The following is a 20,360-nucleotide window of genomic DNA, read 5'->3' as shown; positions in this document are numbered from 1 at the left end:
AAACTCACCAATCTAAAGACATAGGCTAGCAGATTGGATAAAAAACAAACAAACAAAAAGACCCAACAACATACGGCCTCCAGGACACTCATGTGATAGGAAAAGACATAAATAGACTGAAGATGAAAGGTTAGGAAAAATCATACAACTCACATGGACTGCAGAATCAAGCAGGGATTTCCATACTCATATCAAATAAAGTAGATTTTAAGCCAAAGTTAATCAAAAGGGATAAATATGGACATTACATACTACTCAAGAGAACAATATACCAGAAAGACATAACAATCATATATGCCCCAAACAATGGTGAAGCTATGTTCATCAAACAAATTCTTCTCAGGTTCAAGAGTCAAATTGATCACAACACAATAATCTTGGGTGACTTTAACATGCCTCTCCCACCACTGGACAGATATTCCAAAGAAAAGTTGAATAAAGAAACTATAGAATTCAACAATATAACCAATAACTTAGACTTAACTGACATATATAGAATATTTCAACCTGCAGGAAGTGGATATACTTTCTTCTCAGCAGCACATGAATCCTTCTCTAAAATAGACCATATACTATGTCACAAAGCAACTCTTAGCAATACAAAAATGTAGAGATACTAACATGCATTTTATCAGAAAATAATGGAATGAAATTGGAAATCAATGAAAAAATAAAAATTACTCCAATACCTGGAGACTAAATAATTACTACTGAATGAACAATGGGTTGCAGAAGACATCAAGGAGGAAATGAAAAAATTCTTAGAGATAAATTAGAATATAGATACAACATATTAAAATCTCTGGGACACTGTGAAAGAAGTTCTAAAAGGAAAGTTTATTGCATGGAGTTTATTTCTTAAAAGAAGAAAAAGTTAACAAACAAATGACTTCACATTACAAATCAAAGCCCTGGAAAAAGAAGAACAAATCAACATAAAAAGCAGTAGAAGACAATAAATAATTAAAATTAGAGATGAAATCAAAACAAAAGAAACAATTGAAAAAATTGACAAATCTGTTGGGTTCTTTGAAAAAAAAAATTGACAGACCCGTAGCTGTGCTAATGAAGAGACAGAAATAAAACTCAAATTACCAGCAGATGTGATGAAAAGGGTGATATCACAACAGACAGTACAGAAATATAGAGAATAATTAGAAATTATTTTGAAAAATTATACTCCAATAAAACAGAAGACATTGAAGGCATCAACAAATTTCTTAAGATATGATTTTCCCATATTGAACCAGGAATATATACACAATTTAAACAAACCAATATCAAGTGATGAAATAGAAGATGCCATCAGAAGCCTGCCAACTAAGAAAAGCCCAAGACTGGATGGATACACAGCTGAGTTCTACAAGACCTTTAAAGAATTAAAACCAATGCTTTTCAATTTATTACAGGAAATAGAAAAAGAAGCAGCACTTCCAAACTCATTCATGAGGCCAAAATCACCCTGATTCCAAAATCAGGCAAAGAAACACCAAAAAAAAAAAAAAAAAAGATAAGAACAATATCTCTAATGAACATAGATGCAAAAGTTCTCAATAAAATTCTGGCAAATTGAATAAAAATCATATCAAAAAATCATGCACCATGATCAAGTGGGATTCATCCCATGGATGCAAGGTTGGTTCAACATATGGAAATCAACAAATATAATTCATCCCATCAACAGACACAAAGATAAGAATCATATGATCATCTCAATAGATGCAGAAAAAGCATTTGACAAAATAAAGCACCCCTTCAGGTTCAAAACACTAAAAAAACTAGGAATAGCAGGAACATATCTAAACATCATAAAGGCTATCTATGCAAAGCCTCAGGCCAACATCATTCTAAATGGGGAAAAATTAAAGGCATTCCCTCTAAAAACTGGAACAAAATGGGGACATCCTCTTCCACCACTTCTATTCAACATAGTTCTTGAAACACTGGCCAGAGCAATTAGACAAAAGAAATTAAAGGGATGTGTATAGGAAAAGAACAACTTAAATTAGCACTGTGTGCTGATGATGTGATTCTATATCTAGAAGACCCAAAAATCTACACCAGAAAATTTCTAGAACTAGTAAATGAATTCAGCAAAGTAGCAGGATATACAATAACCACCCATAAATCAAAGACATTTAAGTATATCAGTGACAAATACTCTAAGAGGGAAATAAGGAAAACTACCCCATTTACAAGAGCCTTAAAAAAATAAAATACTTGGGAAGCAACTCAACTAAAGAGGTGAAAGATATATGCAATGGAAACTATAGAATGCTAAATAAAAAAATTAAAGAGGACCTTAGAAGATAAGAAGATCTACTTTGCTCTTGGATAAGCAGAATTAGTATTATCAAAATGACCATACTACCAAAAGCACTATACAGGTTTAATACAATTCCAATCAAAATCCCAATGACATTTCTCATAGAAATAGAAAAAGCAATCATGAAATTCATCTGGAAAAATAAGAGACCAAGAATAGCTAAAGCAATCATTAGCAGGAAGAGTGAAGCAGGTGGCATAACTATACCAGACCTCAAACTATACTACAGAGTAATAGTAACAAAAACAGCATGGTATTGACACCAACACAGACTGGAAGACCAATGGTATAGAATAGAGGACACAGAGACTAACCCACAAAATTACAATTACGTTATATTAGACAAAGGGGCCAAAAACATTCATTGGAGAAAAGATAGCCTCTTCAACAAATGGTGCTAGGAAAACTGGAAATCTATATGCCCAAGAAAATGAGCTTAAATCCCTACCTCTCATCATGCACAAAACTCATCTCAAAGTGGATCAAAGACCTAGGAATTAAACCAGAGACTCTGTGTCTAATAGAAGAAAAAGTAGGATCTAATCATCATCATGTGGGTTTAGGTCACAACTTCCTTAATAAGATTCCTATAGTGTAAGAATTAAAACCAAGAATCAATATATGGGATGAGCTCAAACTAAAAAATTTCTTCTCAGCAAAAGAAACAATTTGTGAGGTGAATAGAGAGCCTACATCCTGAGAGTAAATTTTTACCCCTCACACATCAGATAGAGCAGTAATCACTAGGGTATAGAAAGAACTCAAAAAGTAAGGACCAAAAAACAATAATCCAATCAATAAATGGGCCATGGGCCTTGATAGACACTTCTCAGAATATATGAAAAAATTTTCATCATCTCTAGCAATTAGCGAAATGCAAATCAAAACTACTCTAAGACATCATCTCACTCCAGTCATAATGGCAGTTATTATGAAGACAAATAACAATAAGTGTTGGCAAGGATGTGGGGAAAAAAGGTACACTCATTCATTGCTGGTGGGACTGCAAATCCCAATATTGGTGCGACCAATATGGAAAACAGTATGGAGATTCCTTGGAAAACTGGGAATGGAACCACCATTTGATCCAGCTATCCCTCTCTTCAGCCTATACCCAAAGCACTTAAAAACAACATACTACAGGGACACAACCACATTAATATTTATAGCAGCACAATTCATAATAGTTAAACTGTGGAACCAACCTAGATACCCTTCAGTAGAGGAATGGATTAAAAAAAAAGTGGCATATAAAGCAATGGAATATTACTCGGCAATTAGAGAATAAAATCATGGCATTTGCAGGTAAATGGATGGAGTTGGAGAAGATAATGCTAAGTGGAGTAAGCCAATCCCAAAAAAACAAATGTTGAATGTTTTCTCTCATATAAGGTGACTGATTCATAGTGGGGTAGGGAAAAGGAGCATGGGAGGAATAGACAAACTCTAAATAGGGTAGAGGGGTGGAAGGGGAAGGGAGGGGAGCATGGGGTTAGCAATAATGGTGGAATATGATGGACATCATTATTTAAAGTACATGTATAAAGACATGAATTGGTATAAGCATAATTTATATACAGAGATATGAAAAAAATTGCTCTATATGTGTAAACAGAATTATAAATACATTCCACCATCTTGTATTTAAAAATAAAATCAATTTTAAAAAGAAAAGAAAAAGAAAATGCTGCAACATATAGGTGTAGGTAATGATTTCTTCAGAGACTGCGGCGGAGGAGATAACTTCATTGAAACCTGCGGCTACAGGTGTGTAATTCACTAGCCTTCCCTCTCCACACATCGGGGAAACCTTAAGGGCCAATCCCAGCTCTCCTGTAAGCGCCTCTCCCAGCTCTCCTGTGAGCACGGTAGCCAGACCGAGGGAATTAGAGGTGGCGCAGGACCCGCGGCACGGGACTACCGCTCCCACCAGTGCTGACAGCTGAGGTCTCTTGCACCAGCTACCGGGGGTGTGGCTACCGGAGGGGCAGTAAAATTCACTGAGGATTCTCTGCCCCAAGCTCTACAAACTTAGGGTCTGAGGGATTGGCAAACTGGAAGAGTGTGCCCAGTCATTCATGACAACAGGGCTCCCGGGAGCAGCAGACCTGGCGTGTACCCAGTATTGTGGTGAGCGGCACCTGTGAGAGGGGCCTGGCTAGAGGAAAAGTGGGGAGGTGACTACACACAAGAGGACGCCCTAGGCACCCAGGATTGGAGACTCGCCCAGTCGGGGAGGAGGAGCTGCTGCACAGTGATTGGTTTCCGCGTATTGATAGGAGAAACTTGGCCTGGTGGTCACAGCGCCACCTACTGGAAGAGAAGTTAATCAAACTCTAAGACTGCATTTATTAGTTTTTGTTTGTTTGTTTGTTTGGTTTTTTTTTCTTTTTTTTTAATTTTTATTTCGGGTTTTCTTTCATTTTCATTTTTCTTTCTTGTTTTTTTTAATTTTTTTAACAATTTTTTTAATTTTTTTTCCAATTTTAATTTTAATTCTTTTTTATTATTTAAAAAAAATTTTTCTTCTTTTTTTATTTCCTATTTTTTTTTCTTTTGTCTTTTCATTTCTTTTCAATTATCTTATCCCCCCTTCCTTGAATTCTACCTGCTTACTCTCATTCTCTTTAGTGACTTTTTCCCTTCCCTTTTAATACCTTTCCTCCCAAGCATCAGATAAATTTATAGGAGTAAACAGTAACTCAGCAGTCAAACAGAACAAGAAGTAACATGAGCAGCTTCAAAAAGCAAGGAAGAAAAGGAGTACAAACAATGCAGGACAGCCTAAATATTCAGGAGGACCTAGAGTCATCAGAAAAATGGTCATATAAAGAACTCAAGGAACACCTTAGACAGATGGAATGGAACCTTAAAGAGGATACGAGACAGCAAATTCAAGCAGCGAAAGAACACATTGAGAATGTATTACACAATCAGATAAAAGAAGTTAAGCACCTTTATCAGGAGATAGAGATTATAAACAAGAATCAAACCATAATCTTAGAAATGAAGGAAACTATAAATCAAATTAAAAACTCAATTGAGAGTATCACTAACAGAGTGGAGCAAGTAGAAGCCAGAACGTCAGATAATGAAGACAAAATATTTCATCTTGAAAAGAGTCTAGCCAACTCAGAAAGGCTGGTAAAAAATCACGAGAAAAACATCCAAGAGTTATGGGATAACATAAAAAAACCAAACTTACGAGTCATCGGGATAGAAGAAGGTACAGAGATTCAAACCAAGGGAATGAGTAACCTGCTGAATGAAATAATTACAGAAAACTTTCCAGAAATAAAAAAGGAAACAGATATACAAATTGAAGATGCATACAGGACACCGAGCACACAAAATCACAGTAGACCAATGCCAAGACACATTGTAATGAAGATATCCAACATACAGAACAAAGAGAAAATATTAAAAGCTACAAGAAAAAGGAGACAGATTACATTCAGGGGTAAACCAATAAGGTTAACAACGGATTTTTCATAACAGACACTGAAATCAAGAAGGTCATGGAACAATGTAATTCAAACACTGAAAGACAATGGATGCCAACCAAGAATTCTGTATCCAGCAAAATTAAGCTTCAGATATGACAACGAAATAAAAATCTTTCATGATAAACAAAAGTTAAAAGAATTTGCAGCCAGAAAACCAGCATTGCAAAGCATTTTGAGCAAAACACTACACGAGGAAGAAATGAAAAACAATAACCAAACCCATCAGAGGGAAGTGCCTCGGTAAAGACAGAGGGCAAGGGGAAAAATAATCATGGAGAAACAAACTAAATTTTTTTTAAAAAAAAAGGATAAATAGCTTTTCCCACGCCCTGGTGATCTCCTGCGGCTCTGGGCTTCCCCTGAGCTCACTTCCTTGGGCCTGAAGAACTGGCTTTACCATTCCTTGCTGTGCACCTCTTCTGGAGAAAGAGTCTCAACTTTCCTGTGAAAAATATCTTTGTTTTGCTTTCAATTTTTTTAAAAAATATGTTCTCTAAAAGAATTCTGGGTCGGGAGAAGAACATGGCTGCCAGCGAAGAGGCAGCACATACAATGCCTCCGTGGTAAGGGGATCAGAGAGACTCATTAATACACCCACATGTGTCCTGCTGGGAAACTTCAAGCAAATTTCCTCTGAAAGGAGACCTTCCTGGAACTAGTAAGTTTAATAGGAGGTGTTAGATTGTCACAAAATACTGAATCTCGGCAACCCAGAGCAGGGGCACAGTGCTGCCGGGGGCCGCCGAATGGCCGCTGCCTACACATTGCAGTGAGCATAGGAGCGGACACTAACTGCCTGGACCCCTGCGAGCGGGCTCTGTGAACCCAAGCCGACCGCCGCCCACGAGCGGCAGCGAGTTTAGGAGCAGGCGCGACCTGCCCGGGTCCCACGAGCTGGCTCTCTGAATCGCAGCTGGCGCAGGCCACACGCTGCACTGTTTTTGGGAACCATTGCTGCCTGCCTGGATCCCCGCGGGCGGGCCCTGTGATCCCAAGCCGACCGCCGCTCACAAGCGGCAGCGAGTTTAGGAGCAGGCGCGACCTACCCGGGTCCCACGAGCTGGCTCTCTGAATCGCAGCTGGCGCAGGCCACACGCTGCATTGTTTTTGGGAACCATTGCTTCCTGCCTGGATCCCCACGGGCGGGCCCTGTGATCCCAAGCCGACCGCCGCCCACGAGCGGCAGCGAGTTTAGGAGCAGGCGCGACCTGCCCGGGTCCCACGAGCTGGCTCTCTGAATCGCAGCTGGTGCAGGCCACACGCTGCACTGTTTTTGGGAACCATTGCTGCCTGCCTGGATCCCCGCGGGCGGGCCCTGTGATCCCAAGCCAACCGCCGCCCACAAGCGGCAGCGAGTTTAGGATCAGGAGCAACCTGCCCAGGTCCCGCGAGCTGGCTCTCTGAATCGCAGCTGGCGCAGGCCACACGCTGCACTGTTTTGGGGAACCATTGCTGCCTGCCTGGATCCACGGGCGGGCCCTGTGATCCCAAGCCGACCGCCACCCACAAGCGGAGGTGAGTTTAGGATCAGGAGCGACCTGACCAGGTCCCGCGAGCTGGCTCTCTGAATCGCAGCTGGCGCAGGCCACACGCTGCACTGTTTTTGGGTACCATTGCTTCCTGCCTGGATCCCCGCGGACGGGCCCTGTGAACCCAAGCCGACCGCCGCCCACAAGCGGCAGCGAGTTTAGGATCAGGAGCGACCCGCCCGGGTCCTGCGAGCTGGCTCTCTGAATCGCAGCTGGCGCAGGCCACACGCTGCACTGTTCTTCGGAACCATTGCTGCCTGCCTGGATCCCCACGGGCGGGCCCTGTGAACCCAAGCCGACCGCCGCCCACAAGCGGCAGCGAGTTTAGGATCAGGAGCGACCTGCCCAGGTCCCGCGAGCTGGCTCTCTGAATCGCAGCTGGCGCAGGCCACACGCTGCATTGTTCTTGGGAACCATTGCTGCCCGCTTGGACCCCCGCAGGCGGGCCCTGTGAACCCAAGCCGACTGCCGCCCAAACGCTGCAGCGAGTTTAGGAGCAGGAGCGGCCTGCCTGGGTCCCCGCAGCCCGGCTTTGTGAACCGCCCACACGTAACATCGAACTTGGGAGCAGTTGCTGGCTGTCTGCCTGTCCCCCCTCCCTCCCCCGGGCTGGCTTGGTGAACCTCAACCAGCCGCTGCTCACACGGCGCAGTGAACTTGGGAGCTGGCGCTGCCTGCTTGGCTGCTTGGGCTCCCCGCAGACCAGCTCTGTGAACCGCCGCTGGCTACCGCCAAGCGGCCGCTGCCTACACCCTTGCAGTGAGTGGGGGAGCAGACACTGCCTGCCCGGCCCCGAGGGCCCGACTCTGTGAACCTCCTCTGGCGGTTTAGAGCTGCAGACGACCACCCTCCACCTGCCAACCCAGTGCTGCAAACGACCCCTGACCAGCTCTGCAAAAGGCCCCGCCCACACAGCGAACAGCAGGAAGGGAGACCCGGCCAATCCTGGAGGAAGTACCGCTGCACAGTGATTGACTCCTGCCTACTGAGAGGAGAAACTTGGCCTGGTGGGCATAGCTCCACCCACTGGAAGAGCAGTTAATCGAACTCTAGGACTGCATTTATAAAATTTTTTTTTTTTACTGTCTTTTTAAATGTTTTTTAATCCATCTTATTTTATTTTATTCTATTTTTTAAATCTCATTTTCCATTTCTACTATTATTATTTCTCTTTAAATCCCTTTTAATCTTCTTTTCTATCCTTCTTTTCTCCTGTCTTTACATCTCTTTTTAATTTTCTTATTCCCCCTTCCTTGAATTCTACCTGCTTACTCTTATTCTCTTTAGTGACTTCTACCCATCCCTTCTAATACCTTGCCTCCCAAGCTTCAAATATATTTATAGGAGTAAACAGTAACTCAGCAGTCAAACAGAACAAGAAACAATATGAACAGCATGAAAAAGCAAGGAAGAAAAGGAGTGCAAACAATGCAGGGCAGCCTAAATATTCAGGAGGATATAGAACCACCAGAAAAATGGTCATATAAAGAACTCATGGAACACCTGAGACAGATGGAACGGAACCTTAAAGAGGATACAAGACAGCAAATTCAAGCAGCGAAAGAACACATTGAGAATGTATTACACAAACAGATAAAGGAAGAAGTTAAGCATCTTTATCAGGAGATAGAGACTATAAAAAAGAATCAAACCATAATCTTAGAAATGAAAGAAACCATAAACCAAATTAAAAACTCAAATGAGAGTATCATTAATAGAGTGGAGCAAGTAGAAGCTAGAACATCAGATAATGAAGACAAAATATATCATCTGGAAAAGAGGCTAGCCATCTCAGATAGGCTGGTTAAAAATCATGAGAGAAGCATACAAGAGATATGTGATAATATAAAAAAACCAAATTTAAGAGTCATTGGGATAGAGGAAGGGATAGAGATTCAAACAAGGGGAATGAGTAATCTACTAGATGAAATAATCACAGAAAACTTTCCAGAATTAAAAAAGGAAACAGATATTCAAATTGTAGATGCATACAGGACACCGAACATACAAAATCACAGTAGACCAACGCCAAGACACATTGTTATGAAGATATCCAATATACAGAACAAAGAGAAAATATTAAAAGCTACAAGAGAAAAGAGAAAGATTACATTCAGGGGTAAACCAATAAGGTTAACAACGGACTTCTCAACTCAGACGCTGAAAGCGAGAAGATCCTGGAATAACGTATTTCAAACACTGAAAGACAATGGATGCCAACCAAGAATTCTGTACCCAGCAAAATTAAGCTTCAGATATGACAACGAAATAAAAATCTTTCACGATAAACAAAAACTAAAAGAATTTGCAGCCAGAAAACCAGCGTTGCAAAGCATCTTGAGCAAAACACTTCACGAGGAAGAAACGGAAAACAATAACCAAAGCCAACAGTGGGAAGTACCTCAGTAAAGACAGACGGAGGGGGGAAAACTAATCATGGTGAAACAAACGCAATTAAAAAAAAAAAAACGAGATAAATAATCAAATATGGCTGGAAGTACAAACCATATATCAATAGTAACTCTAAACATTAATGGTTTAAACACTCCAATAAAGCGACATAGGCTGGTAACATGGATCAAAAAAACAAATCCAACAATATGCTGTCTCCAGGAGACTCACCTGACTGGAAAAGACATACACAGGCTAAAGGTGAAAGGTTGGGAAAAAATATACCACGCACACGCTCCTCGCAAGCAAGCAGGGGTGGCCATCCTCATATCGAATAAAATCGACTTCAAGACTAAGTTAATCCAAAGGGATAAGGAAGGACATTATATACTGTTAAAAGGAACCATTAAACAACAAGACATAACAATTATCAATATTTATGCACCAAATAATGGTGCTTCGAAGTTTATAAAACAAATTCTCCTCAAGTTCAAGAATCAAATAGACCACAACACAATAATTATGGGTGACTTCAACACACCTCTCTCACCATTGGACAGATCCTCCAAGCAAAAGTTGAATAAAGAAACTATAGACCTCAATACCACAATCAATAACCTAGACTTAACTGACATATATAGAATATACCAACCATCATCGAATGGATATACTTTTTTCTCAGCAGCACATGGATCCTTCTCAAAAATAGACCATATATTATGCCATAGGGCAACCCTCAATAAATATAAAGGGGTAGAGATTATGCCATGCATTTTATCTGATCATAATGGATTGAAACTGGAAATTAATGATAAAAGAAGGAAGGGAAAATCCAATATCACATGGAAAATGAACAATATGTTACTGAATGATCAAAGGGTTACAGAAGACATAAAGGAGGAAATCAAAAATTCTTAGAGATAAATGAAAATGCAGACACAACCTATCGGAATCTATGGGACACAATGAAAGCAGTTTTAAGAGGGAAATTCATCGCCTGGAGGTCATTCCTCAAAAAAAGGAAAAACCAACAAATAAATGAGCTCACACTTCATCTCAAAGCCCTAGAAAAGGAAGAGCAAAACAATAGCAAATGCAGCAGAAAGCAAGAAATAATTAAAATCAGAGCGGAAATCAATGAAATTGAAACAAAAGAAACTATCGAAAAAATTAACAAAACTAAAAGTTGGTTCTTTGAAAAAATAAACAAGATAGACAAACCTTTAGCCATGCTAACGAAGAGAAGAAGAGAGAGAACTCAAATTACTAACATAAGGGATGAAAAAGGCAATATCACAACAGACGCCACAGAAATACAGAAGACAATTAGAAACTATTTTGAAAACCTATATTCCAATAAAATATAAGATAGTGAAGACATCGATAAATTTCTTAGGACATATGATTTGCCCAGACTGAGTCAGGAGGACACACACAATTTGAACAGACCAATATCAATGGATGAAATTGAAGAAGTAATCAAAAGACTACCAACCAAGAAAATCCCAGGACCGGATGGGTATACAGCGGAGTTTTACAAAACCTTTAAAGAAGAATTAATACCAATACTTTTCAAGTTATTCCAGGAAATAGAAAAAGAGGGAGTCCTTCCAAATTCATTCTATGAGGCCAACATCACATTGATTCCGAAACCAGACAAAGACACAGCAAAGAAAGAAAACTACAGACCAATATCTCTGATGAACCTAGATGCAAAAATCCTCAATAAAATTCTGGCGAATCGGATACAAAGACACATCAAAAAAATTGTGCACCATGATCAAGTAGGATTCATCCCTGGGATGCAGGGATGGTTCAATATACGGAAATCAATAAATGTAATTCACCATATCAATAGACTTAAAGATAAGAACCATATGATCATCTCGATAGACGCAGAAAAAGCATTTGACAAAGTACAGCATCCCTTTATGTTCAAAACATTAGAAAAACTAGGGATAACAGGAACTTACCTTGATATTGTAAAAGCTATTTACGCTAAGCCCCAGGCTAGCATCATTCTGAATGGAGAAAAATTGAAGGCATTCCCCTTAAAATCAGGAACAAGACAGGGATGCACTCTATCACCACTTCTATTCAATATAGTTCTCGAAACACTGGCCAGAGCAATTAGACAAACGAAAGAAATTAAAGGCATAAAAATTGAAAAGGAAGAACTTAAATTATCACTATTTGCAGATGATATGATTCTATACCTAGAAGACCCAAAATGGTCTACAAAAAAACTACTAGAACTAATAAATGAATTCAGCAAAGTGGCAGGATATAAAATCAACACGCACAAATCAAAGGCATTTCTGTATATCAGCAACAAAACCTCTGAAATGGAAATAAGGAAAACCACTCCATTCACAATATCCTCAAAAAAAATAAAATACTTGGGAATCAACCTAACAAAAGAGGTGAAAGATTTATACAATGAAAACTACAGATCCCTAAAAAGAGAAGTAGAAGAAGATCTTAGAAGATGGAAAGATATACCCTGTTCATGGATAGGCAGAACTAACATCATAAAAATGGCGATATTACCAAAAGTCCTCTATAGGTTTAATGCAATGCCAATCAAAATTCCAATGGCATTGCTTGTAGAAATAGATAAAGCAATCATGAAATTCATATGGAAAAATAAAAGACCCAGAATAGCAAAAGCAATTCTAAGCAGGAAGTGTGAATCAGGTGGTATAGCAATACCAGAGTTCAAACTATACTACAGAGCAATAGTAACAAAAACAGCATGGTACTGGTACCAAAACAGGCGGGTAGACCAATGGTACAGAATAGAGGATACAGAGACTAATCCACAAAGTTACAACTATCTTATATTCGATAAAGGGGCTAAAAGCATGCAATGGAGGAAGGATAGCATTTTCAACAAATGGTGTTGGGAAAACTGGAAATCCATATGCAACAAAATGAAACTGAATCCCCTCCTCTCACCATGCACAAAAATTAGCTCAAAATGGATCAAGGACCTTGATATCAAATCAGAGACTCTGCGTATGATAGAAGAAAAAGTTGGCTACGATCTACATATTGTGGGATCAGGCTCCAAATTCCTTAACAGGACACCCATAGCACAAGAGTTAATAGCAAGAATCAACAAATGGGACTTACTTAAACTAAAAAGTTTTTTCACAGCAAGAGAAACAATAAGAGAAGTAAATCGGGAGCCTACATCATGGGAACAAATTTTTACCCCCCACACTTCAGATAGAGCCTTAATATCCAGAGTTTACAAAGAACTCAAAAAATTGGACAATAAGACAACAAATAACCCAATCAACAAATGGGCCAAGGACCTGAACAGACACTTCTCAGAGGAGGACATACAATCAATCAACAGATACATGAAAAAATGCTCACCATCTCTAGCAGTCAGAGAAATGCAAATCAAAACTACCCTAAGATACCATCTCACTCCAGTAAGATTGGCAGCCATTATGAAGTCAAATAATAACAAGTGCTGGCGAGGATGTGGGGAAAAGGGTACTCTAATACATTGCTGGTGGGACTGCAAATTGGTTCAACCAATTTGGAAAGCAGTATGGAGATTCCTGGGAAAGCTAGGAATGGAACCACCATTTGACCCAGTTATTGCCCTTCTTGGGCTATTCCCTGAAGACCTTAAAAGAGCATACTACGGGGATACGGCCACATCAATGTTCATAGCAGCACAATTCACAATAGCTAGACTGTGGAACCAACCCAGATGCCCTTCAATGGATGAATGGATTAAAAAAATGTGGCATTTATACACTATGGAGTATTACACAGCACTAAAAAATGACAAAATCATGGAATTTGCAGGGAAATGGATGGCATTAGAGCAGATTATGCTCAGTGAAGCTAGCCAATCCCTAAAAAACAAATACCAAATGTCTTCTTTGATATAATGAGAGCAACTAAGAATAGAGTAGGGAGGAAGAGCAGGAAGAAAAGATTGACATTAAATAGAGGCACGAGATGGGAGGGAAAGAGAGAGAAAAGTGGAATTGCATGGAAATGGAAAGAGACCCTCATTGTTATAAAAAACTACATAAAAGAGGTTGTGAGGGGAATTGGAAGAAAAATAAGGAGAGAAATGAATTACAGTAGATGGGATAGAAAGAAAAGATGGGGGGAGGGGGATAGTAGAGGATAGGAAAGGTAGCAGAATACATCAGTCACTAGTATGGCATTATGTAAAAATGTGAATGTGTAACCTATGTGATTCTGCAATCTGTATTTGGGGTAAAAATGGGAGTTCATAACTCACTTGAAACTATTGTTCGAAGTATGATATGTCAAGAGCTTTGTAATGTTGTGAACAACCAATAAAAAAAAAAAAGAAAAAAAAAAGGATAAATAATCAAACATTGCTGGAAGTACAAACCATATATCAATAGTAACTCTGAATGTTAATGGCTTAAAATCTCCAATAAAGCAACATAGGCTGATATCATGGATTAAAAAAACAAATCCAACAATATGCTGCATCCAGGAGACACATCTGATTGGAAAAGACATACACAGGCTGGAGGTGAAAGGATGGGAAAAAATATACCATGCACACGGTCCTCGTAAGCAAGCAGGGGTGGCCATCCTCATATCGAATAAAATCGACTTCAAGACTAAGTTAATCAAAAGGGATAAAGAAGGACATTATATACTGTTAAAAGGAACCATTCACCAACAAGACATAACAATTATCAATATTTATGCACCAAATAATGACGCTGCAACATTCATAAAACAAATTCTCCTCAAGTTCAAGAATCAAATAGACCACAACACAATAATTATGGGTGACTTCAACACACCTCTCTCACCATTGGACAGATCCTCCAAACAAAAGTTGAATAAGGAAACTATAGAACTCAATACCACAATCAATAACTTAGACTTAACTGACATATATAGAATATATCAACCATCATCAAATGGATATACTTTTTTCTCAGCAGCACATGGATCCTTCTCAAAAATAGACCATATATTATGCCACAGGGCAACCCTCAGTAAATATAAAGGGGTGGAGATAATACCATGCATTTTATCTGATCATAATGGAATGAAACTGGAAATCAATAATAAAAGAAGGAAGGAAAAATCCTACATCACATGGAAAATGAACAATATGTTACTGAATGATCAATGGGTTACAGAAGACATAAAGGAGGAAATCAAAAAATTTTTAGAGATAAATGAAAATACAGACACAACATATCGGAATCTATGGGACACAATGAAAGCAGTTTTAAGAGGAAAATTCATCGCCTGGTGGTCATTCCTCAAAAAAAGAAAAAACCAAAAAATAAATGAGCTCAAACTTCATCTCAAAGCCCTAGAAAAGGAAGAGCAAAACAACAGCAAATGTAGCAGAAGGCAAGAAATAATTAAAATCAGAGCGGAAATTAATGAAATTGAAACAAAAGAAACTATTGAAAAAATTAACAAAACTAAAAGTTGGTTCTTTGAAACAATAAATAAGATCGACAGACCTTTAGCCATGCTAACAAAGAGAAGAAGAGAGAGAACTCAAATTACTAACATACGGGATGAAAAAGGCAATATCACAACAGATGCTACAGAAATACAGAAGACAATTAGAAATTACTTTGAAAACCTATATTCCAATAAAATAGAAGATAGTGAAGACATCGATAAATTTCTTAAGTCATATGATTTGCCCAGACTGAGTCAGGAGGATGCACACAATTTGAACAGACCAATATCAATGGATGAAATTGAAGTAGCCATCAAAAGACTACCAACCAAGAAAAGCCCAGGACCGGATGGGTATACAGCGGAGTTTTACAAAACCTTTAAAGAAGAATTAATACCAATACTTTTCAAGTTATTTCAGGAAATATAAAAAGAGGGAGCTCTTCCAAATTCATTCTATGAGGTCAACATCACCCTGATTCCGAAACCAGATAAAGACACCTCAAAGAAAGAAAACTACAGACCAATATCTCTAATGAACCTAGAGGCAAAAATCCTCAATAAAATTCTGGCGAATCGAATACAAAAACACATCAAAAAAATTGTGCACCATGATCAAGTAGGATTCATCCCTGGTATGCAAGGCTGGTTCAATATACGAAAATCAATAAATGTTATTCACCACATCAATAGACTTAAAGATAAGAACCATATGATCATCTCAATAGACGCAGAGAAAGCATTCGACAAAGTACAGCATCCCTTTATGTTCAAAACACTTGAAAAACTAGGGATAACAGGAACGTACCTTGACATTGTAAAAGCTATCTATGCTAAGCCTCAGGCTAGCATCATTCTGAATGGACAAAAGTTGAAGGCATTCCCTCTAAAATCTGGAACAAGACAGGGATGTCCTCTATCACCACTTCTATTCAATATAGTTCTCGAAACACTGGCCAGAGCAATTAGACAGACGAAAGAAATTAAAGGCATAAAAATAGGAAAAGAAGAACTTAAATTATCACTATTTGCAGATGACATGATTCTATGCTTAGAAGACCCAAAAGGGTCTACAAAGAAACTACTAGAACTAATAAATGAATTCAGCAAAGTGGCAGGATATAAAATCAACACGCATAAATCAAAGGCATTTCTGTATATCAGCGACAAAACTTCTGAAACGGAAATGAGGAAAAACACTCCATTCACAATATCCTCCAAAAAAATAAAATACTTGGGAATCAACCTAACAAAAGAGGTGAAAGATTTATACAATGAAAACTACAGAACCCTAAAAAGAGAAGTAGAAGAAGATCTTAGAAGATGGAAAAATATACCCTGTTCATGGATAAGCAGAACTAACATTATCAAAATGGCGATATTACCAAAAGTTCTCTATAGGTTTAATGCGATGCCAATCAAAATCCCAATGGCATTTCTTGTAGAAATAGATAAAGCAATCATGAAATTCATATGGAAAAATAAAAGACCCAGAATAGCAAAAGCAATTTTAAGCAGGAAGTGTAAATCAGGCGGTATAGCGATACCAGATTTCAAACTATATTACAGAGCAATAGTGACAAAAACAGCATGGTACTAGTACCAAAACAGGCGAGTGGACCAATGGTATAGAATAGAGGACACAGAGACTAATCCACAAAGTTACAACTATCTTATATTTGATAAAGGGGCTAAAAGCATGCAATGGAGGAAGGATAGCATCTTCAACAAATGGTGTTGGGAAAACTGGAAATCCATATGCAAAAAAATGAAACTGAATCCCTTCCTCTCGCCATGCACAAAAGTTAACTCTAAATGGATCAAGGAGCTTGATATCAAATCAGAGACTCTGCGTCTGATAGAAGAAAAAGTTGGCTCCGATCTACATATTGTGGGGTCGGGCTCCAAATTCCTTAATAGGACACCCATAGCACAAGAGTTAATAACAAGAATCAACTTACTTAAACTAAAAAGTTTTTTCTCAGCAAGAGAAACAATAAGAGAGGTAAATAGGGAGCCTACATCCTGGGAACAAATTTTTAATCCTCACACTTCAGATAGAGCCCTAATATCCAGAGTATACAAAGAACTCAAAAAATTAGACAATAAGATAACAAATAACCCAATCAACAAATGGGCCAACAGACACTTCTCAGAGGAGGACATACAATCAATCAACAAGTACATGAAAAAATGCTCACCATCTCTAGCAGTCAGAGAAATGCAAATCAAAACCACCCTAAGATACCATCTCACTCCAGTAAGATTGGCAGCCACTATGAAGTCAAACAACAACAAGTGCTGGCGAGGATGTGGAGAAAAGGGTACTCTTGTACATTGCTGGTGGGACTGCAAATTGGTGCAGCCAATTTGGAAAGCAGTTTGGAGATTCCTGGGAAAGCTGGGAATGGAACCACCATTTGATCGTGCTATTGCCCTTCTCGGACTATTCCCTGAAGACCTTAATAGAGCATGCTACAGGGATGCTGCCATATCGATGTTCATAGCAGCACAATTCACAATAGCTAGACTGTGGAACCAACCCAGATGCCCTTTAATAGATGAATGGATAAAAAAAAAATGTGGCATCTATACACAATGGAGTACTATGCAGCAATAAAAAATGACAAAATCATAGAATTTGCAGGGAAATGGATGGCACTAGAGCAGATTATGCTTAGTGAAGCTAGTCGTCAATCCCTAAAAAACAAATACCAAATGTCTTCTTTGATATAATGAGAGCAACTATAAACAGAGCAAGGAGGAAGAGCAGGAAGAAAAGACTAACATTAAACAGAGTCATGAGATGGGAGGGAAAGGAAGAGTAAAGGGAAATTGCATGGAAATGAAGGGAGACCCTCATTGCTATACAAAATTACATATAAGAGGTTGTGAGGGGAATGGGAAAATAAACAAGGAGAGTAATGAATTATAGTAGATGGGATAGAGAGAGAAGATGGAAGGGGAGGGGAGGGGGGATAGTAAGGGATAGGAAAGGTAGCAGAATACAACAATTACTTATTGGGCATTATGTAAATTTGTGAATGTTTAACCGACGTGATTCTGCAATCTGCATTTGGGGTAAAATTGGGAGTTCATAATCCACTTCAATCTAATGTATGAAATATGATATGTCAAGAGCTTTGTAATGTTGTGAACAACCAATAAAAAAAATAAAAAATTTTTAAAAAATGATTTCTTCAATAGGACTTTATAATTCAGTAAATAAGAGCAAAAAGTTAGATGTCATCATAGTGAAGGGAACAATTCATAGCACAAGGATGGAATCCACAGAATAGGGAAGAACCCTTTACCAGCTATTCTAACAGAAGATTAATATCTAGACCACATAAAGAACTCAAAAAACTCAATATCAGAAGCCCATTCAATAAATGGGCAAAAAATTTTAGACATTTTCAAAAAGCAAAAGTATAAATGGCCAAAAATTATATTTTAAAAAGTTTGACAACTATAGTCATCTGGGAAATGTAAATCAAAACTACAATGAGTTTTCATTTCAAATTACAAATAACAATAGATTCTATCAGAATGTGGGAGGAAAGAACCCTTATACAGCCTTTGTAGGAATGTAAATTAGGATAGCAAATATGGGAGTAATTATAGAGATTCTTCAAAAGACTAGAAATGGAACCACAATATGACCCAGATATACTATTCACTCCTCAGTATTTAACTAAAAGATTTAAGTCAGCATAGAATAGTGACCTATGCCTGTCCATGTTTAGAAGAGCAATTCACAAGTGCAATTTTGAATTACTGTATGAATTACCAAGTTTGGAACCAGCTTAAGTATCAGTCAATACATGTTTGAATAAATAAAATGTGATATATAGAAAAAACAGAGTTTTTTTTCAGCCTTAAAGAATCATCAAACTATGTCATTTGCAGAGAAATGGATAGAACTAGAGACCATTTTTAGACAAAATAAGTACACTCAGAAAGGCAAGAATCATGTTTTCTCTCAAATGTGGAATTTAGCCAGAAAAAAAAAGGATCTCATGAGAGCAGTAACATAGAGGAAGGGGATGAAGGGAAAGGATGAAAGGAGAGTAAGGAGGTGCTGAGCATTTAAATTTATCAAATCATGCAATGTGCATATACAAATATACCACAATGAAACCCACTATTCTGTGTAATTTCTATGTGCTGATAAAATAATATCAGTTAACAAACTGGGAGGCATCTATGCAAAACAGAGAAAAACTCCTGGATACACAGGATCCTAAAACTCTTTGTCCAGGAGAGATGTTTTCTATAATCTTGAAACAATTTCACGTTAAAGCTTGTTGCTAGTGCATTCTGCCTGTGTGCTGCAGCTTGGCGCTGGGTGTGTACAGTGCATGTCAGTCACTACAGTCGTCATCCAAGTCTTGCCTTGAGTCCTTGCTTCCAAGACACTGGTCAGGAGAAGATGAACCAAGAACAAATTGAAACATGAATCTTCAGAATTTTAAGTGTTATCCATTCCTCAGCCCATTGTCTATGTGATTATCTACTTCCATTCCTAGTATTTGGGGCACTGTGGATTAAATGTCTTGACCCCAACTTTAAATATTGAAGGCTTAATCTCTAATGTGATGGTGTTAGGATGTTGGGGCCTTTGGGAAGAAGCTCAGTTATGAAAGTGGAGCTTAACCCTCATAAACACGGGAAATTACTTCTCCTCTCTCTTTACTCTGTGAAGATACAAGGAAAAGGCTGTATCTATAATTCAGGATGTGGGTCATCAGAATCCCTCTAATCTTGCACTTCCACCCTGCAACAAGATGAGAAATAAGTGTCTGCTGCTTAAGTCATTGACACCCAGAGATCTCACAAAGACTCACACATAGAACCATACACAGACCCCAACAAAGAGCCATGGTGAACATCACAGAGACCTCTGACAGCCACCACAGAAAATATCTCACAAGGATTCCCCTTAAAAATAAGGGAGGGCTGGGGATGTGGCTCAAGGGGTAGCGCGCTCACCTGGCGTGCGTGCGGCCTGGGTTCGATCCTCAGCACCACATACAAACAAAGATATTGTGTCCGCCAATAACTAAAAAATAAATATTAAAAAATTCTCTCTCTCTCTCTCTCTCTCTCTCTCTCTCTCTCCCCCTCCTCTTTAAAAAAAAAATAAGGGAACAGCCCAGCACA

The sequence above is a fragment of the Ictidomys tridecemlineatus genome, assembly GCF_052094955.1.
Source record: "Ictidomys tridecemlineatus isolate mIctTri1 chromosome 5 unlocalized genomic scaffold, mIctTri1.hap1 SUPER_5_unloc_3, whole genome shotgun sequence".
NCBI classification, from domain to species: Eukaryota; Metazoa; Chordata; class Mammalia; order Rodentia; family Sciuridae; genus Ictidomys; species Ictidomys tridecemlineatus.
This window is presented reverse-complemented; position numbering follows the sequence as displayed.